General features: G+C 39.9%; 1 protein-coding gene, 11 non-coding genes and 1 pseudogene across 12 annotated transcripts in view; 6 read left to right on the forward strand and 7 right to left on the reverse strand.

Moving 5' to 3' along the window:
• Positions 1-25,754, reverse strand: part of LOC148096337 (uncharacterized) — a 129,216-nt gene that overhangs the window by 24,675 nt on the left and 78,787 nt on the right. The window lies entirely within an intron of this gene.
• On the reverse strand, positions 3,235-3,353 carry LOC148096341 (5S ribosomal RNA). The gene has a single exon (XR_015717354.1). It is a non-coding gene; the product is annotated as a 5S ribosomal RNA (ribosomal RNA).
• Positions 3,673-3,791, forward strand: LOC148096342 (5S ribosomal RNA). The gene has a single exon (XR_015717356.1). It is a non-coding gene; the product is annotated as a 5S ribosomal RNA (ribosomal RNA).
• LOC148096343 (5S ribosomal RNA) lies at positions 5,859-5,977 on the reverse strand. Its single transcript, XR_015717357.1, has one exon. It is a non-coding gene; the product is annotated as a 5S ribosomal RNA (ribosomal RNA).
• Positions 8,527-8,645, forward strand: LOC148096344 (5S ribosomal RNA). The gene has a single exon (XR_015717358.1). It is a non-coding gene; the product is annotated as a 5S ribosomal RNA (ribosomal RNA).
• Positions 11,466-11,584, reverse strand: LOC148096345 (5S ribosomal RNA). Its single transcript, XR_015717359.1, has one exon. It is a non-coding gene; the product is annotated as a 5S ribosomal RNA (ribosomal RNA).
• On the forward strand, positions 11,906-12,024 carry LOC148096346 (5S ribosomal RNA). Its single transcript, XR_015717360.1, has one exon. It is a non-coding gene; the product is annotated as a 5S ribosomal RNA (ribosomal RNA).
• LOC148096347 (5S ribosomal RNA) lies at positions 14,845-14,963 on the reverse strand. Its single transcript, XR_015717361.1, has one exon. It is a non-coding gene; the product is annotated as a 5S ribosomal RNA (ribosomal RNA).
• Positions 15,285-15,403, forward strand: LOC148096348 (5S ribosomal RNA). Its single transcript, XR_015717362.1, has one exon. It is a non-coding gene; the product is annotated as a 5S ribosomal RNA (ribosomal RNA).
• On the reverse strand, positions 21,213-21,321 carry LOC148096349 (5S ribosomal RNA; annotated as a pseudogene).
• Positions 21,641-21,759, forward strand: LOC148096350 (5S ribosomal RNA). The gene has a single exon (XR_015717363.1). It is a non-coding gene; the product is annotated as a 5S ribosomal RNA (ribosomal RNA).
• LOC148096351 (5S ribosomal RNA) lies at positions 24,579-24,697 on the reverse strand. The gene has a single exon (XR_015717287.1). It is a non-coding gene; the product is annotated as a 5S ribosomal RNA (ribosomal RNA).
• LOC148096352 (5S ribosomal RNA) lies at positions 25,017-25,135 on the forward strand. Its single transcript, XR_015717364.1, has one exon. It is a non-coding gene; the product is annotated as a 5S ribosomal RNA (ribosomal RNA).

A 25,754-nucleotide genomic window follows, 5' to 3' on the forward strand; every position in this document is an offset into this window, starting at 1 on the left:
TCCTTTGGAAGTGGGTGACAGAGTCCTGGTAAGGAATCTGAGCCTCAGAAAGAAACACAAAATCTCTGATAAGTGGGAACCTATTGTGCACATCGTTGTTAAGCAGCCGGATGAGTCTATCCCAGTTTATGTGATTAGGCCAGAGGATGCAGAGGGCAGAGAACGAGTTCTGCATCGTGACATGCTTCTTCCCTGTGGGTTCCTACCGGTTAACCTGCAATGTGACAGTCAGGATGTGCTAACCAGTTCGGTTCAACCTCTCATGAGAGCGGATGCAGGGAGCAACACAGAAGAAACTCAGCTGGAGGAGGAGTTTGGGCAAGACGAGGAAATAAACTTTACATCCAGCCAATTTCCTGACAATGACTTGTTGGCGGATCAAAGGGATGTTCTGGGAGAACAGGAGGCGTCCCAGCCACAGTATCCTCTGGACCCTGGGGCACCTGAATTCATTCTAGATCTGACGGGATCGGAGAAAGCAAACGCTGAGGAGGTGCTCAGCCCAGCCCCAACATGTGGTAGGCCACAAAGGAGGAGGGTGCCACCGGCTTACCTCAGTGACTATCAGGTCGGCTACAAAGTCGATTGTAAGCATCACAGTTTCAATGCGCCGATGACACTTGCATTGCTCAATAATTTTTTCCTGTCATTACAGCAACAGATTGCTGGGTTAGTGCAATCTCTGTCAGGTGATAGTGACGGGGACGTCACACTTTAAGCAGGGGTGGATGTAACCCAGTGTTAATTGGGTTGTCTGATATTGTGTAATATTCAGTATATATATATGTATATCTATATTGGGTGTTCAGTTATAAAATGTTCTTCAATGATTTTGAGTTTTTTTTTATTGCTATTGGTTTGCGGCTGCTTTACGACAGTCGACTGTGGTAGTACATCCTAGCGGGAGGGGCTATGAGCTCACATGGCTTGTAGCTGTGCCAGAGAGCAAGCTTGGGTGAGCTAGCGGGGAATATCTTCTTCTGCAGTAGCCTTAAAAAAAAGACTATTGTTCGTTTTCCTGCCAGGTAAAAATCTGTTTTGTATGTATATTATATTATTCCATGTGTTATTATGTGTTTGCTATGATGTGCTGTGTAGTAATGGTTATTAAGGTGCTAATCGCTAATCGGGGATAAGCTAGCAAGCTCGACAATTAGCCGCCATGCTAAGCGGACGTTGGTAGCCAAGTTCGTATGTCACTGTGGGGCTATGAGCTCACATGGCTTGTAGCTGTGCCAGAGAGCAAGCTTGGGTGAGCTAGCGGGGAATATCTTCTTCTGCAGTAGCCTTAAAAAAAAGACTATTGTTCGTTTTCCTGCCAGACGCTTCGTTGCTGTGCTGCCTTACTGCTGTGCTGCCTTACTGCTGTGCTGCCTTACTGCTGTGCTGCTTTACTGCTGGGCTGCCTTACTACTGTGCTGTCTCGCTGGTGCCATTAAAGGACCGGCGGCTGCCCTCCATTCATCCATCCGGACCACGATTATTTGGACCGAAGTACTCACACACGCCCGCACTCAGTGCCATACACTCTCTTTATTTTGCTGGCCAGCTAACACCGTTGTTTTGTTTTGTTTTTGCATTCACAAAGACTATCCAAAGACATTTTGGTTATTGTCAAATAGACACTCTCTGATTATGGACTGAGGAGGTTGTGGTGTTACAACCCCAGGACTGAGAAAAAAGACTCTTTACATAATATATTCACTTGTCTCCTGGTTAGGAGAAGTGACTATTGATGGAACTATTTTTTTCTTCTTCTTGTCTTTGTTTGTATTGTATCCCAGAGAAGTTTTAAGTTGTTCAGGTTGAAACATTTGCACTTAAAGTCTGTTAAGTTTCCTTTGATGTATCAGTGTCAAGCTGATGTTCAAGAGGGTATGTTAAGGACAGATGTGCTCCAGTCCATCAATCCTTTAAAGTGCTGGACACCGATGGTAAATTGCCATCAGACCCTAAATAAATTGTCCTCTCCTGTTATCCATATTGCTTCACTCATTCTTTTGTGAGTAGACGTATTGGTTACATTACCACTTTGCCAAGGACTGGAAGAAGACCAAAGAGTGGGATAACTGGGATAACTTTCTCGAAGATGAAATGCCGGTTTGTTGGCGAGGCTCCAACTGCTCAACCAGACCGTCAACAGGTCTCGCACGCCACAGCCGCTCTATCACGTGACACATACTGTTCCAACGTGCTAAGGTTATGAGCTGAGTTACGCCGTGTCGCAAGTTTTGTGAGATGCTTTCGTGATATTTAATGGATCGGATTACATTTTTAAAATTTCTTTCTGATATCCGATCCAGTAATTTACGTCAGTGTCGGACCGATACGATACGTAATATCAGATCGGTTCATCTCTAATTAATAAACTAATACAAGTAACCACTGGTTGCACTGATGTGATTAGACTCTTGTGAGTCATCAATCTCTCAAATGTCCTTCTCTCTTTTCCAGAGAAACATCTCAGAGCTGCAAGCCACTTCCTCCAAATATGATGAAGATGTGAGATTTTCAGCAACAGGGACACTTTCCCGATTTTCAGGAAATGATTTGTGGTTAAAGTAGCAGGACTGTCGAGCACATTTTTATATTTCAAGGTGCCGTTTTTTTAAAAAGGAAAATATGACAGCCAAAAACAACAACAACAAAAAAACTCCATAACATGCAAACTTCAGTATGAATACTAAGATGAGAGGACAGGGATGAGGTAAAGCTTGCTCACTGGTCCAGTGTTGGCCGTATGCCACATACATGATCTGCTGAGACGGTCATTCAGGCTCCATGCAGATGAACTCAACACTTCCTTTACTTTGTACCCTGTGCAAGTCTGTCAGATCGGTGCATTTATATGAATATGACGCAGTGTTTTTTTTTTCCTGTAAAATTCTCTGTAAACTATAAACCAAAACTGTTTCTGTTTTTTATAATTATATTAAATTCAACATGTCACATCTTGTTTTTATTTTTTTCTCTAACTTACTTCATGTCTCCATGTTATACTCTGCAATAGTAATGTGATTTGTTCATTTAATCTGTTATTGACAGTGAGGTGCTGCTTTAGGTTTTATAGTAGTTACTGTAAAAAGGGAACATAACTTAAATATTCCTTGATTAGCATCTAGGAAATGATCAGCGAGGCGCTTTTGTGCTTCAAGGAAAGCAGGAGGATACTAGAGACTACAGGAAGGAGTAGTGAAAGTTTAGCGCTCTCTGCAGTTTGTGTGGAAGTGCAAAAGCTTACAGCACCTGGTATTCCCAGGCGGTCTCCCATCCAAGTACTGACCAGGCCCGACCCTGCTTAGCTTCCGAGATCAGACGAGATCGGGCGTGTTCAGGGTGGTATGGCCGTAAGCGAAAGCAAAGCTCAGAAACAGCATTTTTATACATGCTGTAGCGACACATGCACACGTTTTCTCTTCTATATAGAAGTTAAAGTCTCCAAACGACAAAAATGTTTGAATTACAAAACACACGGTTCTATAATAATCTAACAAATGTTATTATGGAGATGTTACTGTAGGAAAAGCATTTTTGCAGCTCAGTGTTGAAGCTGCAGTTAACAACGAATAGCTGCATGCTTTCGCTGTAAGATATGGAATTTAACACAATAATATATATCAAACTGTGTGACATTTGCCAAGTATAAAAGGTGTTTTATAGCGGACTTCCCTCGCTTACGGCCATACCACCCTGAACACGCCCGATCTCGTCTGATCTCGGAAGCTAAGCAGGGTCGGGCCTGGTCAGTACTTGGATGGGAGACCGCCTGGGAATACCAGGTGCTGTAAGCTTTTGCACTTCCACCTAAAAACTGCAGAGGGCGCTGCTGCTCATGTTTATGCTCACAAGCATGAAAAGTTAGATTTCTGGGTAATAAAATCTTTCTTCTATCTTTTTAACATGAGAACATTATATTTCCATCTTGTCTTCCACAGTAATCAGATTAATGATGAGACAAAAGTAGAACAAGGAAAGAATAGGCCATGTATCTCACGTTTAAACAAAATTGATGTTTTCTGAAAAATCTCACACAGATAAACATTTACAGGAAATTACTTTTCCTTCAACACAAACATCAAAGAGTCTGTGGTTTTCTTTATTGATTGTACTTGAGTAGAAGCTGTAAAGGAACATTTCTATTATTCTCATTTAAAGTTTTTAAGTTCTTAAGCACATGCTTAGTTCTGACACTATAATAGACTGTTCAGTGGAAGTTTCTAAACTAGATGAACTTATTTCAGCCCCAGTAGTTGGAGAAGACAACTCCCTATTGCATGAATAATATACCACTGAAATTTATAAAACAGCTTTCACAAACAAGTTTGAATTTATTTTGGATTTTCTCAAATGCTCACAGTGCCAAAAGCATACACACAGTCAAATCTTTTCATATGAGGCGCTGAAGGTTCTGCACCTCATAACTCAACGAGCCCTATTAACTTCTCATTAGTGATCATGGCTGACTACAAGTGTTAGTTTCTCTTCGCAGCGTAAAAAGGATTCGCTTAAAAGCACTTGTTGGATTGACCAATATTTAGAACAACAGAAAGTCCAAGGAACTCACCGTAAACCATTTTAAGCCATTTTTATACACTTACAGATTCGGTTCAAACAATCGTTTGTAATTACAAGTTGTTTTAATATGTTACCACTTTGCCAAGGACTGGAAGAAGACCAAAGAGTGGGATAACTGGGATAACTTTCTCGAAGATGAAATGCCGGTTTGGTAGCGAGGCTCCAACTGCTCAACCAGACCGTCAACAGGTCTCGCACGCCACAGCCGCTCTATCACGTGACACATACTGTTCCAACGTGCTAAGGTTATGAGCTGAGTTACGCCGTGTCGCAAGTTTTGTGAGATGCTTTCGTGATATTTAATGGATCAGATTACATTTTTAAAATTTCTTTCTGATATCTGATCCAGTAATTTACGTCAGTATCGGACCGATACGATACGTAATATCAGATCGGTTCATCTCTAATTAATAAACTAATACAAGTAACCACTGGTTGCACTGATGTGATTAGACTCTTGTGAGTCATCAATCTCTCAAATGTCCTTCTCTCTTTTCCAGAGAAACATCTCAGAGCTGCAAGCCACTTCCTCCAAATATGATGAAGATGTGAGATTTTCAGCAACAGGGACACTTTCCCGATTTTCAGGAAATGATTTGTGGTTAAAGTAGCAGGACTGTCGAGCACATTTTTATATTTCAAGGTGCCGTTTTTTTAAAAAGGAAAATATGACAGCCAAAAACAACAACAACAAAAAAACTCCATAACATGCAAACTTCAGTATGAATACTAAGATGAGAGGACAGGGATGAGGTAAAGCTTGCTCATTGGTCCAGTGTTGGCCGTATGCCACATACATGATCTGCTGAGACGGTCATTCAGGCTCCATGCAGATGAACTCAACACTTCCTTTACTTTGTACCCTGTGCAAGTCTGTCAGATCTGTGCATTTATATGAATATGACGCAGTGTTTTTTTTTTCCTGTAAAATTCTCTGTAAACTATAAACCAAAACTGTTTCTGTTTTTTATAATTATATTAAATTCAACATGTCACATCTTGTTTTTATTTTTTTCTCTAACTTACTTCATGTCTCCATGTTATACTCTGCAATAGTAATGTGATTTGTTCATTTAATCTGTTATTGACAGTGAGGTGCTGCTTTAGGTTTTATAGTAGTTACTGTCAAAAGGGAACATAACTTAAATATTCCTTGATTAGCATCTAGGAAATGATCAGCGAGGCGCTTTTGTGCTTCAAGGAAAGCAGGAGGAGACTAGAGACTACAGGAAGGAGTAGTGACAGTTTTAGCGCCCTCTGCAGTTTGTGTGTGGAAGTGCAAAAGCTTACAGCACCTGGTATTCCCAGGCGGTCTCCCATCCAAGTACTGACCAGGCCCGACCCTGCTTAGCTTCCGAGATCAGACGAGATCGGGCGTGTTCAGGGTGGTATGGCCGTAAGCGAAAGCAAAGCTCAGAAATAGCATTTTTATACATGCTGTAGCGACACATGCACACGTTTTCTCTTCTATATAGAAGTTAAAGTCTCCAAACGACAAAAATGTTTGAATTACAAAACACACGGTTCTATAATAATCTAACAAATGTTATTATGGAGATGTTACTGTGGGAAAAGCATTTTTGCAGCTCAGTGTTGAACAGTGTTGGGTAAGTTACTTTAAAATAGTAACTTAGTTACATTACTAGTTACTTCTATCAAAAGTAACTCAGTTATTTCAAGTTACTTGTTACTTTCAAAGTAACTAGTTACTAGGGAAAGTAACTTTGATTTTACTCAGAATTCTCTTGTTAATGTGTTGTTTCCATAACTTTGCCAGTCTTCTAGCTTGCTTACTTGCCACAAGTGCACTGTGCCACCTACCAATAGAAAGGAAAAGATAATGTGCATATTTCCACGAGAGAAATCCCACGCCTGGACCATCAATGACTGCTGCCATGATTCTAGCCTACGTCACAGCGTCATGTGCGCCTTTTACATCCAACACAAAAACTGCAGTCGTGGTGCTTTGATTGTACTCAGAACTTGGAAATTCTGCCTTCTGAGTAGGAAGATGTAGGTAACACCAGACTGCAGATGAGCTGCATACAGGGCTGGACGGGGACAAAAAATCAGCCTGGGCATTTTGACTAGAGACCGGCCATTATAGGAAAAATCATAAAGCCTTTGAATGAAAACAAACGCTGTTGTGACAGTGATGTTCACTATTTTGATGGTATATATGTATCAATCTATCAATCGTTTGTTGTAAGATTCAGATAATTATTTTTTAAAAGCTAGACATTTTAAATGAGAATAAGAAAGAAAAGTATTTCTTTGTGCCCCCCTCTCCCTGTTAATGCCCTACCTGGCCCCCCTGGCAAAACTTTGCTAGATCCGCACCTGCACAGTTACCAGCTGTCAGCTACCTAAAAAAGGATCCTGTGGTTATCTGTGTCTCAGAAACAGTTGATAACTTCCCTTCAACTCATTCATGTCACCTAAAAGGTAAACCTGTTTCTCCATCACCTGCTCAGCTCTGATGATTCAGTAACGACATCTCCTGGTTTCATCTTCATGTTTCCCTCTCACCAGATAACCAAACCGACATCATGACCAGCAGCTTTTTTACAGCTGTGGCTCCAACAAACATCAGCTGATACTAGAAATTAATATTAAATAAATTCTAACAACAGCTGATCAAGCTTAAACGTGCTGCTGTTGTTTAACGCGACATCGGCTGGTTTCCTCTTTCTGGCGCAAAGTGGGCGATAAACAAACAAGAGAGACGATCAGCTGATCATTGATCAGTTTTCCTGATTGAAGTAGAAACGGGAGAGGGAGGGGGGAGAATGAAAGAAGAAGAGGCAGCTGTGCAGCAAAGACAGAATAACTCCAGCTTTGTGTCTTTTTCATTGTAGCTGAATTACGGGTGTAGAGGAATTTCTTTCACTAAGGTATTAATCACATTATTTCATTGTTTTAACATGTCTGACACTCGTACTTAAGACAAATGGTAGGGGGTGTAGCAAAGATGTTGGGGGGAAAACAGGAACTCCAGAGGACCAGTCTTTTGTCTCTTGAGGACTCTGGGAAGTAGCAAGGGAGTGTGAACCTTAAGGTGTGAAACAGCTGTGTACTGCCTTTTGTTCCTGGAGAAGGTATTTAACTGAGAGGTTGACTTTGGCTCAGTGAGACTCTGCTGACCGTCGGTCCCGCGGCCATGAGGCTCCACAAGCTTGTTTGTATGTTGTCTTTGTGTGCATGAATTAAAGAATGCTAGCTACCGCTCACCGCTCGTCTGCAGGCTTTATTTAAGTGGGAAAACTTCCACAACACGGGACAAAGTGTTCCTTTTCACCTCAATAAGAAACGCGTAATATTTTCTCTGAATACCAGACGGGACGGTTGGCAACTCTAATAACTTATGAACAAAATAAAGTTCAACATCCCTAACATCATAGCACACACCCAGCTGTATAGAAACTCCGTCATGCTAGCTAGTACGCAGTACGTAAAAAGTCAGAATAACGAAAATAAACTCCACCTAAACTTGGTTTATATCTGACCCAGATAGACTGCAGGTCATAACTTCTTACCTGAAGTTCAGTTCACACTTGGACCGGCGGCCGCCTCGGGTCTCTTTTCCTTCTGTGTCCCCTTTCCCTCATCCACCTGCTGCCTCCACCACTTGCTAATGTTATTGAATCTGTGGAAGCTCCGCGATAGCCACCACACGAAGTAACGAGTAACGACCGTATCTAAATCCCAGTAACGACTAACGCGTTCCTGATTTTGGCATAATAACTAGTTACCATGCTCGTTACCACAATAATAACGTAGTTACTGTAACGCGTTACTTAATAACGCGTTAGTCCCAACACTGTTGAAGCTGCAGTTCACAAGAAATTTTTGCATGTTTTGGCTGTAATACGTGAAGCTTAGCACAATCCTATATTTGAAAGTGTGTGACATTTGCCAAGTATAAAAGGTCTTTTATAGCGGACTTCCCTCGCTTACGGCCATACCACCCTGAACACGCCCGATCTCGTCTGATCTCGGAAGCTAAGCAGGGTCGGGCCTGGTCAGTACTTGGATGGGAGACCGCCTGGGAATACCAGGTGCTGTAAGCTTTTGCACTTCAACACACAAACTGCAGAGGGCGCTGCTGCCCATGTTTATGCTCAAAGGCATGAAAAGTTAGATTTCTGGGTAATAAAATCTTTTTTCTATCTTTTTAACATGAGAATATTATATTTCCATCTTGTCTTCCACAGTAATCAGATTAATGATGAGACAAAAGTAGAACAAGGAAAGAATAGGCCATGTATCTCACGTTTAAACAAAATTGATGTTTTCTGAAAAATCTCACACAGATAAACATTTACAGGAAATTACTTTTCCTTCAACACAAACATCAAAGAGTCTGTGGTTTTCTTTATTGATTGTACTTGAGTAGAAGCTGTAAAGGAAAATTTCTATTATTCTCATTTAAAGTGTTTAAGTTCTTAAGCACATGCTTAGTTCTGACACTATAATAGACTGTTCAGTGGAAGTTTCTAAACTAGATGAACTTATTTCAGCCCCAGTAGTTGGAGAAGACAACTCCCTATTGCATGAATAATATACCACTGAAATTTATAAAACAGCTTTCAAAAAGAAGTTTGAATTTATTTTGGATTTTCTCAAATGCACACAGTGCCAAAAGCATACACACAGTCAAATCTTTTCATATGAGGCACTGAAGGTTCTTCACCTCATAACTCAACAAGCCCTATTAACTTCTCATTACTGATCATGGCTGACTACAAGTGTTAGTTTCTCTTCGCAGCGTAAAAAGGATTTGCTTAAAAGCACTTGTTGGATTGACCAATATTTAGAACAACAGAAAGTCCAAGGAACTCACTGTAAACCATTTTAAGCTATTTTTATACACTTACAGATTCGGTTCAAACAATCGTTTGTAATTACAAGTTGTTTTAATGTGTTACCACTTTGCCAAGGACTGGAAGAAGACCAAAGAGTCCCCCTTAGATCAGAGCGAATTTGTTATTACTGTGAACTGAGGATCCCAACCACTTCTGGAAAGAAAGCTTTATGGGCAGACTTGACAATGACTGAGCTATATGGCCACAATGACAACAGTATGTTTGGTGTATCAAAGGTGATCCTTTGAAATCTGAGAACACTGTACCAGATGTTAAGCATGGTGGTGGTAGGATCATGCTCCGGGGCTGATTTGCTGGATGGAATAATAAAGAAGGAGGACTAGTAAAGTGAGTTTACAATCAACCATTGAAACTGACCTTCAGAGATAGAAAACTTCTATATTCAGTGTTACTCCAAATCCTCATCCTCGACTTATTAGTAAAAGAAAACAAATTTCATAATATAATATGTTCTGATGACATTCAGTTGGATCTGATTTACACATCGGGTCGTGTTTTCGTAGCGTAAACGCTGGGCGTCCTCTCAGAGCCTACGCTCTATCTGCTATTCGCGAACAGAGATACGCAAGTTTCTCCGTGACTGCAGCTGTCAGTCAAAGCTGTTATGATGACGTTTCACCCCAATTTAACATCACCGCGGTAGGAATTAGAATCAAACTTATGGGAAAGGAGACCCCTTGGACATCAATCAGCGTGATGAGAACATTTGAAAACAAAAGAAAGAATCTTTGGAAAGAGAGAAGAGGCAGTCGTTCCATATATCGGTTGTTAAGCTTAACGTGGGAATGCTTTACAAATATTCAGAGATGAACTTACACACTTGCTTTACTTCTCTCTGGGATAACTTCCTCGAAGATGAAATGCCGGTTTGGTAGCGAGGCTCCAACTGCTCAACCAGACCGCCGACAGATCTCGCACGCCACAGCCGCTCTATCACGTGACGCATACTGCTCCAACGTGCAAAGGTTATGAGTTGAGTTACGCCGTGTCGCAAGTTTTGAGAGATGCTTTCGTGATATTTAATGGATCGGATTACATTTTTTATTTCTCTCTGATATCTGATCCAGTGATTTACGTCAGTATCGGACCGATACGTAATATCAGATCGGTTCATCTCTAATTAATAAACTAATACAAGTAACCACTGGTTGCACTGATGTGATTAGACTCTTGTGAGTCATCAATCTCTCAAATGTCCTTCTCTCTCCTCCAGGGAAACATCTTACCGACCAGAGCTGCAAGCCACTTCCTCCAAATAGGATGAAGATGTGAGATTTTCAGCAACAGGGACGCTTTCCCGAGTTTCAGGAAATGATTTGTGGTTAAAGTAGCAGGACTGTCGAGCACATTTTTATATTTCAAGGTGCCGTTTTTAAAAAAAAAGGAAAATATGACAGCCAAAAACAACAACAAAAAACCCCCAAAAACTCCATAACATGCAAACTTCAGTATGAATACTAAGATGAGAGGACATGGATGAGGTAAAGCTTGCTCATTGGTCCAGTGTTGGCCGTATGCCACATACATGATCTGCTGAGGCGGTCATTCAGGCTCCATGCAGATGAACTCAACACTTCCTTTGCTTTGTACCCTGTGCAAGTCTGTCAGATCTGTGCATTTATATGAATATGATGCAGTGGGTTTTTTTTCATGTAAGATTCTCTGTAAACTATAAACCAAAACTGTTTCTGTTTTTTATAATTATATTAAATTCAACATGTCACATCTTGTTTTTTCTCTAACTTACTTCATGTCTCCATGTTATACTCTGCAATATTAATGTGATTTGTTCGTTTAATCTATTATTGACAGTGAGGTGCTGCTTTAGGTTTTATAGTAGTTACTGTCAAAAGGAAATATTCCTTAAATATTCCTTGATTAGCATCTAGGAAATGATCAGCGAGGCGCTTTTGTGCTTCAAGGAAAGCAGGAGGAGACTAGAGACTACAGGAAGGAGTAGTGACAGTTTTAGCGCCCTCTGCAGTTTGTGTGTGGAAGTGCAAAAGCTTACAGCACCTGGTATTCCCAGGCGGTCTCCCATCCAAGTACTGACCAGGCCCGACCCTGCTTAGCTTCCGAGATCAGACGAGATCGGGCGTGTTCAGGGTGGTATGGCCGTAAGCGAAAGCAGAGCTCAGAAACAGCATTTTTATACATGCTGTAGCGACACATGCACACGTTTTCTCTTCTATATAGAAGTTAAAGTCTCCAAACGACAAAAATGTTTGAATTACAAAACACACGGTTCTATAATAATCTAACGTGTGTTATTATGGAGATGTTACTGTGGGAAAAGTATTTGTGCAGCTCAGGGTTGAAGCTGCAGTTAACAACGAATAGCTGCATGCTTTCGCTGTAACATATGGAATTTAACACAATACTATATTTGAAAGTGTGTGTGACATTTGCCAAGTATAAAAGGTGTTTTCTAGCGGGCTTCCCTCGCTTACGGCCATACCACCCTGAACACGCCCGATCTCGTCTGATCTCGGAAGCTAAGCAGGGTCGGGCCTGGTCAGTACTTGGATGGGAGACCGCCTGGGAATACCAGGTGCTGTAAGCTTTTGCACTTCAACACACAAACTGCAGAGGGCGCTGCTGCTCATGTTTATACTCACAAGCATGAAAAGTTAGATTTCTGGGTAATAAAATCTTTTTTCTATCTTTTTAACATGAGAATATTATATTTCCATCTTGTCTTCCACAGTAATCAGATTAATGATGAGACAAAAGTAGAACAAGGAAAGAATAGGCCATGTATCTCACATTTAAATAAAATTGATGTTTTCTGAAAAATCTCACACAGATAAACATTTACAGGAAATTACTTTTCCTTCAAAACAAACATCAAAGAGTCTGTGGTTTTCTTTATTGATTGTACTTGAGTAGAAGCTGTAAAGGAACATTTCTATTATTCTCATTTAAAGTGTTTAAGTTCTTAAGCACATGCTTAGTTCTGACACTATAATAGACTGTTCAGTGGAAGTTTCTAAACTAGATGAACTTATTTCAGCCCCAGTAGTTGGAGAAGACAACTCCCTATTGCATGAATAATATACCACTGAAATTTATAAAACAGCTTTCAAAAAGAAGTTTGAATTTATTTTGGATTTTCTCAAATGCACACAGTGCCAAAAGCATACACACAGTCAAATCTTTTCATATGAGGCACTGAAGGTTCTTCACCTCATAACTCAACGAGCCCTATTAACTTCTCATTACTGATCATGGCTGACTACAAGTGTTAGTTTCTCTTCGCAGCGTAAAAAGGATTTGCTTAAAAGCACTTGTTGGATTGACCAATATTTAGAACAACAGAAAGTCCAAGGAACTCACTGTAAACCATTTTAAGCTATTTTTATACACTTACAGATTCGGTTCAAACAATCGTTTGTAATTACAAGTTGTTTTAATGTGTTACCACTTTGCCAAGGACTGGAAGAAGACCAAAGAGTCCCCCTTAGATCAGAGCGAATTTGTTATTACTGTGAACTGAGGATCCCAACCACTTCTGGAAAGAAAGCTTTATGGGCAGACTTGACAATGACTGAGCTATATGGCCACAATGACAACAGTATGTTTGGTGTATCAAAGGTGATCCTTTGAAATCTGAGAACACTGTACCAGATGTTAAGCATGGTGGTGGTAGGATCATGCTCCGGGGCTGATTTGCTGGATGGAATAATAAAGAAGGAGGACTAGTAAAGTGAGTTTACAATCAACCATTGAAACTGACCTTCAGAGATAGAAAACTTCTATATTCAGTGTTACTCCAAATCCTCATCCTCGACTTATTAGTAAAAGAAAACAAATTTCATAATATAATATGTTCTGATGACATTCAGTTGGATCTGATTTACACATCGGGTCGTGTTTTCGTAGCGTAAACGCTGGGCGTCCTCTCAGAGCCTACGCTCTATCTGCTATTCGCGAACAGAGATACGCAAGTTTCTCCGTGACTGCAGCTGTCAGTCAAAGCTGTTATGATGACGTTTCACCCCAATTTAACATCACCGCGGTAGGAATTAGAATCAAACTTATGGGAAAGGAGACCCCTTGGACATCAATCAGCGTGATGAGAACATTTGAAAACAAAAGAAAGAATCTTTGGAAAGAGAGAAGAGGCAGTCGTTCCATATATCGGTTGTTAAGCTTAACGTGGGAATGCTTTACAAATATTCAGAGATGAACTTACACACTTGCTTTACTTCTCTCTGGGATAACTTCCTCGAAGATGAAATGCCGGTTTGGTAGCGAGGCTCCAACTGCTCAACCAGACCGCCGACAGATCTCGCACGCCACAGCCGCTCTATCACGTGACGCATACTGCTCCAACGTGCAAAGGTTATGAGTTGAGTTACGCCGTGTCGCAAGTTTTGAGAGATGCTTTCGTGATATTTAATGGATCGGATTACATTTTTTATTTCTCTCTGATATCTGATCCAGTGATTTACGTCAGTATCGGACCGATACGTAATATCAGATCGGTTCATCTCTAATTAATAAACTAATACAAGTAACCACTGGTTGCACTGATGTGATTAGACTCTTGTGAGTCATCAATCTCTCAAATGTCCTTCTCTCTCCTCCAGGGAAACATCTTACCGACCAGAGCTGCAAGCCACTTCCTCCAAATAGGATGAAGATGTGAGATTTTCAGCAACAGGGACGCTTTCCCGAGTTTCAGGAAATGATTTGTGGTTAAAGTAGCAGGACTGTCGAGCACATTTTTATATTTCAAGGTGCCGTTTTTAAAAAAAAAGGAAAATATGACAGCCAAAAACAACAACAAAAAACCCCCAAAAACTCCATAACATGCAAACTTCAGTATGAATACTAAGATGAGAGGACATGGATGAGGTAAAGCTTGCTCATTGGTCCAGTGTTGGCCGTATGCCACATACATGATCTGCTGAGGCGGTCATTCAGGCTCCATGCAGATGAACTCAACACTTCCTTTGCTTTGTACCCTGTGCAAGTCTGTCAGATCTGTGCATTTATATGAATATGATGCAGTGGGTTTTTTTTCATGTAAGATTCTCTGTAAACTATAAACCAAAACTGTTTCTGTTTTTTATAATTATATTAAATTCAACATGTCACATCTTGTTTTTTCTCTAACTTACTTCATGTCTCCATGTTATACTCTGCAATATTAATGTGATTTGTTCGTTTAATCTATTATTGACAGTGAGGTGCTGCTTTAGGTTTTATAGTAGTTACTGTCAAAAGGAAATATTCCTTAAATATTCCTTGATTAGCATCTAGGAAATGATCAGCGAGGCGCTTTTGTGCTTCAAGGAAAGCAGGAGGAGACTAGAGACTACAGGAAGGAGTAGTGACAGTTTTAGCGCCCTCTGCAGTTTGTGTGTGGAAGTGCAAAAGCTTACAGCACCTGGTATTCCCAGGCGGTCTCCCATCCAAGTACTGACCAGGCCCGACCCTGCTTAGCTTCCGAGATCAGACGAGATCGGGCGTGTTCAGGGTGGTATGGCCGTAAGCGAAAGCAGAGCTCAGAAACAGCATTTTTATACATGCTGTAGCGACACATGCACACGTTTTCTCTTCTATATAGAAGTTAAAGTCTCCAAACGACAAAAATGTTTGAATTACAAAACACACGGTTCTATAATAATCTAACGTGTGTTATTATGGAGATGTTACTGTGGGAAAAGTATTTGTGCAGCTCAGGGTTGAAGCTGCAGTTAACAACGAATAGCTGCATGCTTTCGCTGTAACATATGGAATTTAACACAATACTATATTTGAAAGTGTGTGTGACATTTGCCAAGTATAAAAGGTGTTTTCTAGCGGGCTTCCCTCGCTTACGGCCATACCACCCTGAACACGCCCGATCTCGTCTGATCTCGGAAGCTAAGCAGGGTCGGGCCTGGTCAGTACTTGGATGGGAGACCGCCTGGGAATACCAGGTGCTGTAAGCTTTTGCACTTCCACACACAAACTGCAGAGAGCGCTGCTGCCCATGTTTATGCTCAAAGGCATGAAAAGTTAGATTTCTGGGTAATAAAATCTTTTTTCTATCTTTTTTTAACATGAGAATATTATATTTCCATCTTGTCTTCCACAGTAATCAGATTAATGATGAGACAAAAGTAGAACAAGGAAAGAATAGGCCATGTATCTCACGTTTAAAGAAAAATGATGTTTTCTGAAAAATCTCACACAGATAAACATTTACAGGAAATTACTTTTCCTTCAAAACAAACATCAAAGAGTCTGTGGTTTTCTTTATTGATTGTACTTGAGTAGAAGCTGTAAAGGAACATTTCTATTATTCTCATTTAAAGTGTTTAAGTTCTTAAGCACATGCTTAGTTCTGACACTATAATAGACTGTTCAGTGGAAGTTTCTAAACTAGATGAACTTATTTCAGCCCCAGTAGTTGGAGAAGACAACTCCCTATTGCATGCATAATATACCACTGAAATTTATAAAACAGCTTTCAAAAAGAAGTTTGAATTTATTTTGGATTTTCTCAAATGCACACAGTGCCAAAAGCATACACACAGTCAAATCTTTTCATATGAGGCACTGAAGGTTCTTCACCTCATAACTCAACAAGCCCTATTAACTTCTCATTAGTGATCATGGCTGACTACAAGTGTTAGTTTATCTTCGCAGCGTAAAAAGGATTATCTTAAAAGCACTTGTTGGATTGACCAATATTTAGAACAACAGAAAGTCCAAGGAACTCACCGTAAACCATTTTAAGCCATTTTTATACACTTACAGATTCGGTTCAAACAATCGTTTGTAATTACAAGTTGTTTTAATATGTTACCACTTTGCCAAGGACTGGAAGAAGACCAAAGAGTCCCCCTTAGATCAGAGGGAATTTCTTATTACTGTGAACTGAGGATCCCAACCACTTCTGGAAAGACAGCTTTATGGGCAGACTTGACAATGACTGAGCTATATGGCCACAATGACAACAGTATGTTTGGTGTATCAAAGGTGATCCTTTGAAATCTGAGAACACTGTACCAGATGTTAAGCCTGGTGGTGGTAGGATCATGCTCCGGGGCTGATTTGCTGGATGGAATAATAAAGAAGGAGGACTAGTAAAGTGAGTTTACAATCAACCATTGAAACTGACCTTCAGAGATAGAAAACTTCTATTCAGTGCTTCTCCAAATCCTCATCCTCGACTTATTAGTAAAAGAAAACAAATTTCATAATATAATATGTTCTGATGACATTCAGTTGGATCTGATTTACACATCGGGTCGTGTTTTCGTAGCGTAAACGCTGGGCGTCCTCTCAGAGCCTACGCTCTATCTGCTATTCGCGAACAGAGATACGCAAGTTTCTCCGTGACTGCAGCTGTCAGTCAAAGCTGTTATGATGACGTTTCACCCCAATTTAACATCACCGCGGTAGGAATTAGAATCAAACTTATGGGAAAGGAGACCCCTTGGACATCAATCAGCGTGATGAGAACTATTGAAAACAAAAGAAAGAATCTTTGGAAAGAGAGAAGAGGCAGTCGTTCCATATATCGGTTGTTAAGCTTAACGTGGGAATGCTTTACAAATATTCAGAGATGAACTTACACACTTGCTTTACTTCTCTCTGGGATAACTTTCTCGAAGATGAAATGCCGGTTTGGTAGCGAGGCTCCAACTGCTCAACCAGAACGCCGACAGGTCTCGCACGCCACAGCCGCTCTATCACGTGACACATACTGCTCCAACGTGCAAAGGTTATGAGCTGAGTTACGCCGTGTCGCAAGTTTTGAGAGATGCTTTCGTGATATTTAATGGATCGGATTACATTTTTTATTTCTCTCTGATATCTGATCCAGTGATTTACGTCAGTATCGGACCGATACGTAATATCAGATCGGTTCATCTCTAATTAATAAACTAATACAAGTAACCACTGGTTGCACTGATGTGATTAGACTCTTGTGAGTCATCAGTTTCTCAAATGTCCTTCTCTCTTTTCCAGAGAAACATCTCAGAGCTGAAAGCCACTTCCTCCAAATATGATGAAGATGTGTGATTTTCAGCAACAGGGACGCTTTCCCGAGTTTCAGGAAATGATTTGTGGTTAAAGTAGCAGGACTGTCGAGCACATTTTTATATTTCAAGGTGCCGTTTTTTTAAAAAGGAAAATATGACAGCCAAAAACAACAACAAAAAACCCCCAAAAACTCCATAACATGCAAACTTCAGTATGAATCAGGGGCGATTTTAGCCCATTTTTGGGGGTGCTTCAGCACCCCGAAAATGAATCAAAGCACCCCCAAAGATTTCTTACTTTTTTTTACAATATTTGCTGTTTGTGTGACACACTACTAAAAATATAAAAAGCATACAGTACTGTACTTGCTTGAGACGTAACATTTTAACAACAAAAGTATAGATAACCCCCCCTCCCAAAATGGTTTGTTCCAGCTCGCCTCTCCCCTACTCTGGCTCTAGCGCCGTCAGTGTTGCCAACTTAGCGACTTTGTCGCTATATTTAGCGAGTTTTCAGACCCCCTAGCGACTTTTTTTTCTAGAAAAAGTCGCTAAAAAAAGACGTGAAAGCGCATATCGCTTTTACTCTCAACAAGCAGCGGGTGCTGTAACGCAGTCAGTTCTTCTTTTACTCTTATGCTGTTTTGTGGATCAGGTTTAAAACTACTTATAAACACACACACACACACACACAAAGTAACTCCACCAGAGTGCCTATTTCGGGTCACTTTTGCCGGTCCAAGCCCGGGTAAAGGAGCAGGGTTGGAATTGTGACATTACAAAAACAATAATTGCTAAAAGAAATTTAATTTGTAGTTCTAAATAAATTCTAAATGCATTTAGGACGTTTTTTGCTCACTTTATGTCTCGTCCACGATGTTATTTCTCTCTCCAGCAGCGTAGGTTACAATTACATTAGCATGACCAATTGTGCAAATTAGGTGATGACGTCATTTAGCGACTTCTAGCGACTTTTAGGACAACCAATAGCGATTTTCCTTACTGAGGAGTTGGCAACACTGAGCGCCGTTGCTGCCAGAGATGGTGGCTGAGACGCAGCAGAGCGGAGGTGTGAGTTCCTGGCTTAAAACAGGACATGTTAGATGCATTTAACCTTCAGTTACTCTTAATATAGTTAGGTAGGAGTCAGACTATGTTTCTTTTTAGCTGAAAAACATTACACCAGGTAACCTGCAGTGTTGAAAGCTTGTTTTGCGACAATGTTTGCTACCCTACAATCCGTCCTGCTCTGTAGTAAATTCAGCGACATCTGACCGTCCTGTTGCTCCCATTGAAATGTATACAGCCTATTTAAAATCGAAAACTAAATTGTCGGCAGCCTACTGTTGTTACCACGTCCTGTTTGAAATGGATACTAACTAGCTAACTGACTGAATGCCCATTAACCTTATAACTCCTGTTGTGTGTGTGTGTGTGTGTGTGTGTGTGTGTGTGTGTGTGTGTGTGTGTGTGTGTGTGTGTGTGTGTGTGTGTGTGTGTGTGTGTGTGTGTGTGTATACAGAGAGACAGCCAGGTTCATAATGGATATAAGGAAGTTTTTTCAAAAAAAGGACCCACATTCAGGTAAAAGTGTAAAATCAAATGATCCATCAATCAAGAATAATGTTGGATCAGTGTTTCAATGTTTATATCTTTTATTAGATGTTCATGTGGTTTGGTTATTTGCCTTTTGGTTGAAAGTACACTGAGAGAGGACTTTTTGTTAGTGATCTTAATATTATTTTTTCATATTAATGTAATTTTTCATCTAATTGAATACAATCTATTTGTGTATGATTGTCAGTCCAAAGAGGGAGAGAGGAAAGAGGGGGACATGAGGTCAAGGTTAGGAAGAACCAGGTAAGAAAACAGACAGGGAACAGTGACAGGCACAACAGAAACTGTTAAACTGGCAAAGAAAAAAAAAAAACACAACTTATTTTACTCACACAATCTGGAAGTTGTGTCCTCCCTATATTAAAGCTGTTATACAGAATCTGCAAAACAAACTGGGTTGAAACATTTTGACCCTCTTTAACAACATTCCAACATAACATTATAATTGATTGGGGAGATTAAAAGTAATGATATATTTTTATGTGGTTCAGCCACAACTCTACTAAAACCTCAGCCAGTAATAGGTAGGCCAACTTTTGGACCGTCCAGTTGTCTGTATGACTGCCGCAGTACGTACATTACATTTGCACACTATCAGAAAGTGCCAAACAGCCCTGGTGGAGTGAGGAGCTGTAAAGAGAAGCAGATGCTCTGTTTATATTCTAAAAATGTTTTAAGCTTGTTTCAAAGATTCTGTACTGCAGCTTTAAATGTTTTCCAAAAGCACACAAACACTTATCAGTGTTTCTCAAACTTTTTACAGTGTGGACCACCTGATAAAAATGTAAAGCTCTCCTAAGTACCACTATGAAAGCATGAAACTCATAAATCTTACAACACAAAATTAGTATTATTAAATTAGTAAAATTAGTATCTGCAATAAAGATTTTTTCATACATTGTATACATTCTACCACAGGCAAAGTTGCCTCAATTTTTATAGTTTTTATTAATATTTTGTAATAATTTATTTTTAATAATTTATTCTGTTCTGGGAGTGTATTTTTATGTATCTGTATTATATTATACATACACATTAAAAGTGAATCTCTGTCCAAAAAATGCACTCAGTTTACTTTTTACTCACTATGAGTATCATTCATTATTCTCGCCCAGTAATTAAGGTTAGGATTTTTTCTATTCCAATCCATTCTTCTTTGGCAGCATTTAAATAACCTTGATCAGATTTGATGGTTTTGTTACAGACTTTTCAAAAAAGTGTTTTGCTTTACTTTCACAAATGTGGGATTAAATTGTGTTAAAATGTACAAAACAGTGATGTCATGTTTTGTGACGAGGACCCAGGCACAGGGAGACTTGATGAATTTAAGAATCTTATGATTTAATAAAGAAATTTGCAGACTTGCACAGAGATGGTAAAATTATGATGACTGATAACGGAGATGAAGACAACAGATGATGAGGACAGGGAGGAACAGGGGTTTAAATGCACCAAAATGACAGTCAGAGAGAACTCGGGACAACATTTAAGGATGCAGGGACTGACAGAGACAGGTTTATCTTGCTTGGCTGGGCAGCTTTCTGGGTGCTCAGCACCCCCAAAGCTCTGATCCTAGAATCGCCCCTGGTATGAATACTAAGATGAGAGGACAGGGATGAGGTAAAGCTTGCTCATTGGTCCAGTGTTGGCCGTATGCCACATACATGATCTGCTGAGACGGTCATTCAGGCTCCATGCAGATGAACTCAACACTTCCTTTACTTTGTACCCTGTGCAAGTCTGTCAGATCGGTGCATTTATATGAATATGACACAGTGTTTTATCTTTTCCTGTAAAATTCTCTGTAAACTATAAAGCAAAACTGTTTCTGTTTTTTATAATTATATTAAATTCAACATGTCACATCTTGTTGTTGTTTTTCTCTAACTTACTTCATGTCTCCATGTTATACTCTGCAATATTAATGTGATTTGTTCGTTTAATCTGTTATTGACAGTGAGGTGCTGCTTTAGGTTTTATAGTAGTTACTGTCAAAAGGAAACATAACTTAAATATTCCTTGATTAGCATCTAGGAAATGATCAGCGATGCGCTTTTGTGCTTCAAGGAAAGCAGGAGGAGACTAGAGAATACAGGAAGGAGTAGTGACAGTTTTAGCGCCCTCTGCAGTTTGTGTGTGGAAGTGCAAAAGCTTACAGCACCTGGTATTCCCAGGAGGTCTCCCATCCAAGTACTGACCAGGCCCGACCCTGCTTAGCTTCCGAGATCGGGCGTGTTCAGGGTGGTATGGCCGTAAGCGAAAGCAGAGCTCAGAAACAGCATTTTTATACATGCTGTAGCGACACACGCACACGTTTTCTCTTCTATATAGAAGTTAAAGTCTCCAAACGACAAAAATGTTTGAATTACAAAACACACGGTTCTATAATAATCTAACGTGTGTTATTATGGAGATGTTACTGTGGGAAAAGCATTTTTGCAGCTCAGTGTTGAAGCTGCAGTTAACAACGAATAGCTGCATGCTTTCGCTGTAACATATGGAATTTAGCACAATAATATATATCAAACTGTGAGACATTAGCCACCTATAAAATGCCCTTTATGTTGCTAAGCTCGGGCTTACGGCCATACCACCCTGAACACGCCCGATCTCGTCTGATCTCGGAAGCTAAGCAGGGTCGGGCCTGGTCAGTACTTGGATGGGAGACCGCCTGGGAATACCAGGTGCTGTAAGCTTTTGCACTTCCACACACAAACTGCAGAGGGCGCCGCTGCTCATGTTTCTGCTCACAGGCATGAAAAGTTAGATTTCTGGGTAATAAAATCTTTTTTCTATCTTTTTAACATGAGAATATTATATTTCCATCTTGTCTTAAACAGTAATCAGATTAATGATGAGACAAAAGTAGAACAAGGAAAGAATAGGCCATGTATCTCACGTTTAAACAAAATTGATGTTTTCTGAAAAATCTCACACAGATAAACATTTACAGGAAATTACTTTTCCTTCAAAACAAACATCAAAGAGTCTGTGGTTTTCTTTATTGATTGTACTTGAGTAGAAGCTGTAAAGGAACATTTCTATTATTCTCATTTAAAGTGTTTAAGTTCTTAAGCATATGCTTAGTTCTGACACTATAATAGACTGTTCAGTGGAAGTTTCTAAACTAGATGAACTTATTTCAGCCCCAGTAGTTGGAGAAGACAACTCCCTACTGCATGAATAATATACCACTGAAATTTATAAAACAGCTTTCAAAAAGAAGTTTGAATTTATTTTGGATTTTCTCAAATGCACACAGTGCCAAAAGCATACACACAGTCAAATCTTTTCATATGAGGCACTGAAGGTTCTTCACCTCATAACTCAACGAGCCCTATTAACTTCTCATTAGTGATCATGGCTGACTACAAGTGTTAGTTTCTCTTCACAGCGTAAAAAGGATTAGCTTAAAAGCACTTGTTGGATTGACCAATATTTAGAACAACAGAAAGTCCAAGGAACTCACTGTAAACCATTTAAGCCATTTTTATACACTTACAGATTCGGTTCAAACAATCGTTTGTAATTACAAGTTGTTTTAATATGTTACCACTTTGCCAAGGACTGGAAGAAGACCAAAGAGTCCCCCTTAGATCAGAGGGGATTTCTTATTACTGTGAACTGAGGATCCCAACCACTTCTGGAAAGACAGCTTTATGGGCAGACTTGACAATGACTGAGCTATATGGCCACAATGACAACAGTATGTTTGGTGTATCAAAGGTGATCCTTTGAAATCTAAGAACCGCGTACCAGATGTTAAGCATGGTGGTGGTAGGATCATGCTCCGGGGCTGATTCGCTGGATGGAATATTAAAGAAGGAGGACTAGTAAAGTGAGTTTACAATCAACCATTGAAACTGATCATCAGAGATAGAAAACTTCTATATTCAATGTTTCTCCAAATCCTCATCCTCGACTTATTAGTAAAAGAAAACAAATTTCATAATATAATATGTTCTGATGACATTCAGTTGGATCTGATTTACACATCGGGTCGTGTTTTCGTAGCGTAAACGCTGGGCGTCCTCTCAGAGCCTACGCTCTATCTGCTATTCGCGAACAGAGATACGCAAGTTTCTCCGTGACTGCAGCTGTCAGTCAAAGCTGTTATGATGACGTTTCACCCCAATTTAACATCACCGCGGTAGGAATTAGAATCAAACTTATGGGAAAGGAGACCCCTTGGACATCAATCAGCATGATGAGAACTATTGAAACCAAAAGAAAGAATCTTTGGAAAGAGAGAAGAGGCAGTCGTTCCATATATCGGTTGTTAAACTTAACATGGGAATGCTTTACAAATATTCAGTGATGAACTTACACACTTGCTTTACTTCTCTCTGGGATAACTTTCTCGAAGATGAAATGTCGGTTTGGTAGCGAGGCTCCAACTGCTCAACCAGACCGCCGACAGGTCTCGCACGCCACAGCCGCTCTATCACGTGACGCATACTGCTCCAACGTGCTAAGGTTATGAGCTGAGTTACGCCGTGTCGCAAGTTTTGAGAGATGCTTTCGTGATATTTAATGGATCGGATTACATTTTTTATTTCTCTCTGATATCTGATCCAGTGATTTACGTCAGTATCGGACCGATACGTAATATCAGATCGGTTCATCTCTAATTAATAAACTAATATAAGTAACCACTGGTTGCACTGATGTGATTAGACTCTTGTGAGTCATCAATCTCTCAAATGTCCTTCTCTCTCCTCCAGGGAAACATCTTACCGACCAGAGCTGCAAGCCACTTCCTCCAAATATGATGAAGATGTGAGATTTTCAGCAACAGGGACACTTTCCCGATTTTCAGGAAATGATTTGTGGTTAAAGTAGCAGGACTGTCGAGCACATTTTTATATTTCAAGGTGCCGTTTTTTTAAAAAGGAAAATATGACAGCCAAAAACAACAACAACAAAAAAACTCCATAACATGCAAACTTCAGTATGAATACTAAGATGAGAGGACAGGGATGAGGTAAAGCTTGCTCATTGGTCCAGTGTTGGCTGTATGCCACATACATGATCTGCTGAGACGGTCATTCAGGCTCCATGCAGATGAACTCAACACTTCCTTTGCTTTGTACCCTGTGCAAGTCTGTCAGATCGGTGCATTTATATGAATATGACACAGTGTTTTATCTTTTTCTGTAAAATTCTCTGTAAACTATAAACCAAAACTGTTTCTGTTTTTTATAATTATATCAAATTCAACATGTCACATCTTGTTTTTATTTTTTTCTCTAACTTACTTCATGTCTCCATGTTATACTCTGCAATAGTAATGTGATTTGTTCATTTAATCTATTATTGACAGTGAGGTGCTGCTTTAGGTTTTATAGTAGTTACTGTCAAAAGGAAACATAACTTAAATATTCCTTGATTAGCATCTAGGAAATGATCAGCGAGGCGCTTTTGTGCTTAAAGGAAAGCAGGAGGAAACTAGAGACTACAGGAAGGAGTAGTGACAGTTTTAGCGCCCTCTGCAGTTTGTGTGTGGAAGTGCAAAAGCTTACAGCACCTGGCATTCCCAGGCGGTCTCCCATCCAAGTACTGACCAGGCCCGACCCTGCTTAGCTTCCGAGATCAGACGAGATCGGGCGTGTTCAGGGTGGTATGGCCGTAAGCGAAAGCAAAGCTCAGAAACAGCATTTTTATACATGCTGTAGCGACAAATGCACACGTTTTCTCTTCTATATAGAAGTTAAAGTCTCCAAACGACAAAAACGTTTGAATTACAAAACACACGGTTCTATAATAATCTAACGTGTGTTATTATGGAGATGTTACTGTGGGAAAAGCATTTTTGCAGCTCAGTGTTGAAGCTGCAGTTAACAACGAATAGCTGCATGCTTTCGCTGTAACATATGGAATTTAACACAATCCTATATTTGAAAGTGTGTGACATTTGCCAAGTATAAAAGGTCTTTTATAGCGGGCTTCCTTCGCTTACGGCCATACCACCCTGAACACGCCCGATCTCGTCTGATCTCGGAAGCTAAGCAGGGTCGGGCCTGGTCAGTACTTGGATGGGAGACCGCCTGGGAATACCAGGTGCTGTAAGCTTTTGCACTTCCACACACAAATTGCAGAGGGCGCTGCTGCTCATGTTTATGCTCAAAGGCATGAAAAGTTAGATTTCTGGGTAATAAAATCTTTTTTCTATCTTTTTAACATGAGAATATTATATTTCCATCTTGTCTTCCACAGTAATCAGATTAATAATGAGACAAAAGTAGAACAAGGAAAGAATAGGCCATGTATCTCACGTTTAAACAAAATTGATGTTTTCTGAAAAATCTCACACAGATAAACATTTACAGGAAATTACTTTTCCTTCAAAACAAACATCAAAGAGTCTGTGGTTTTCTTTATTGATTGTACTTGAGTAGAAGTTGTAAAGGAAAATTTCTATTATTCTCATTTAAGGTGTTTTTATTCTTAAGCATATGCTTAGTTTCTCTTCGAAGCGTAAAAAGGATTAGCTTAAAAGCACTTGTTGGATTGACCAATATTTAGAACAACAGAAAGTCCAAGGAACTCACTGTAAACCATTTTAAGCCATTTTTATACACTTACAGATTCGGTTCAAACAATCGTTTGTAATTACAAGTTGTTTTAATGTGTTACCACTTTGCCAAGGACTGGAAGAAGACCAAAGAGTCCCCCTTAGATCAGAGGGCCA

Source organism: Neolamprologus brichardi, chromosome 23, assembly GCF_056152115.1.
Source record: "Neolamprologus brichardi isolate AB-2024 chromosome 23, ASM5615211v1, whole genome shotgun sequence".
NCBI lineage: Eukaryota > Metazoa > Chordata > Actinopteri > Cichliformes > Cichlidae > Neolamprologus > Neolamprologus brichardi.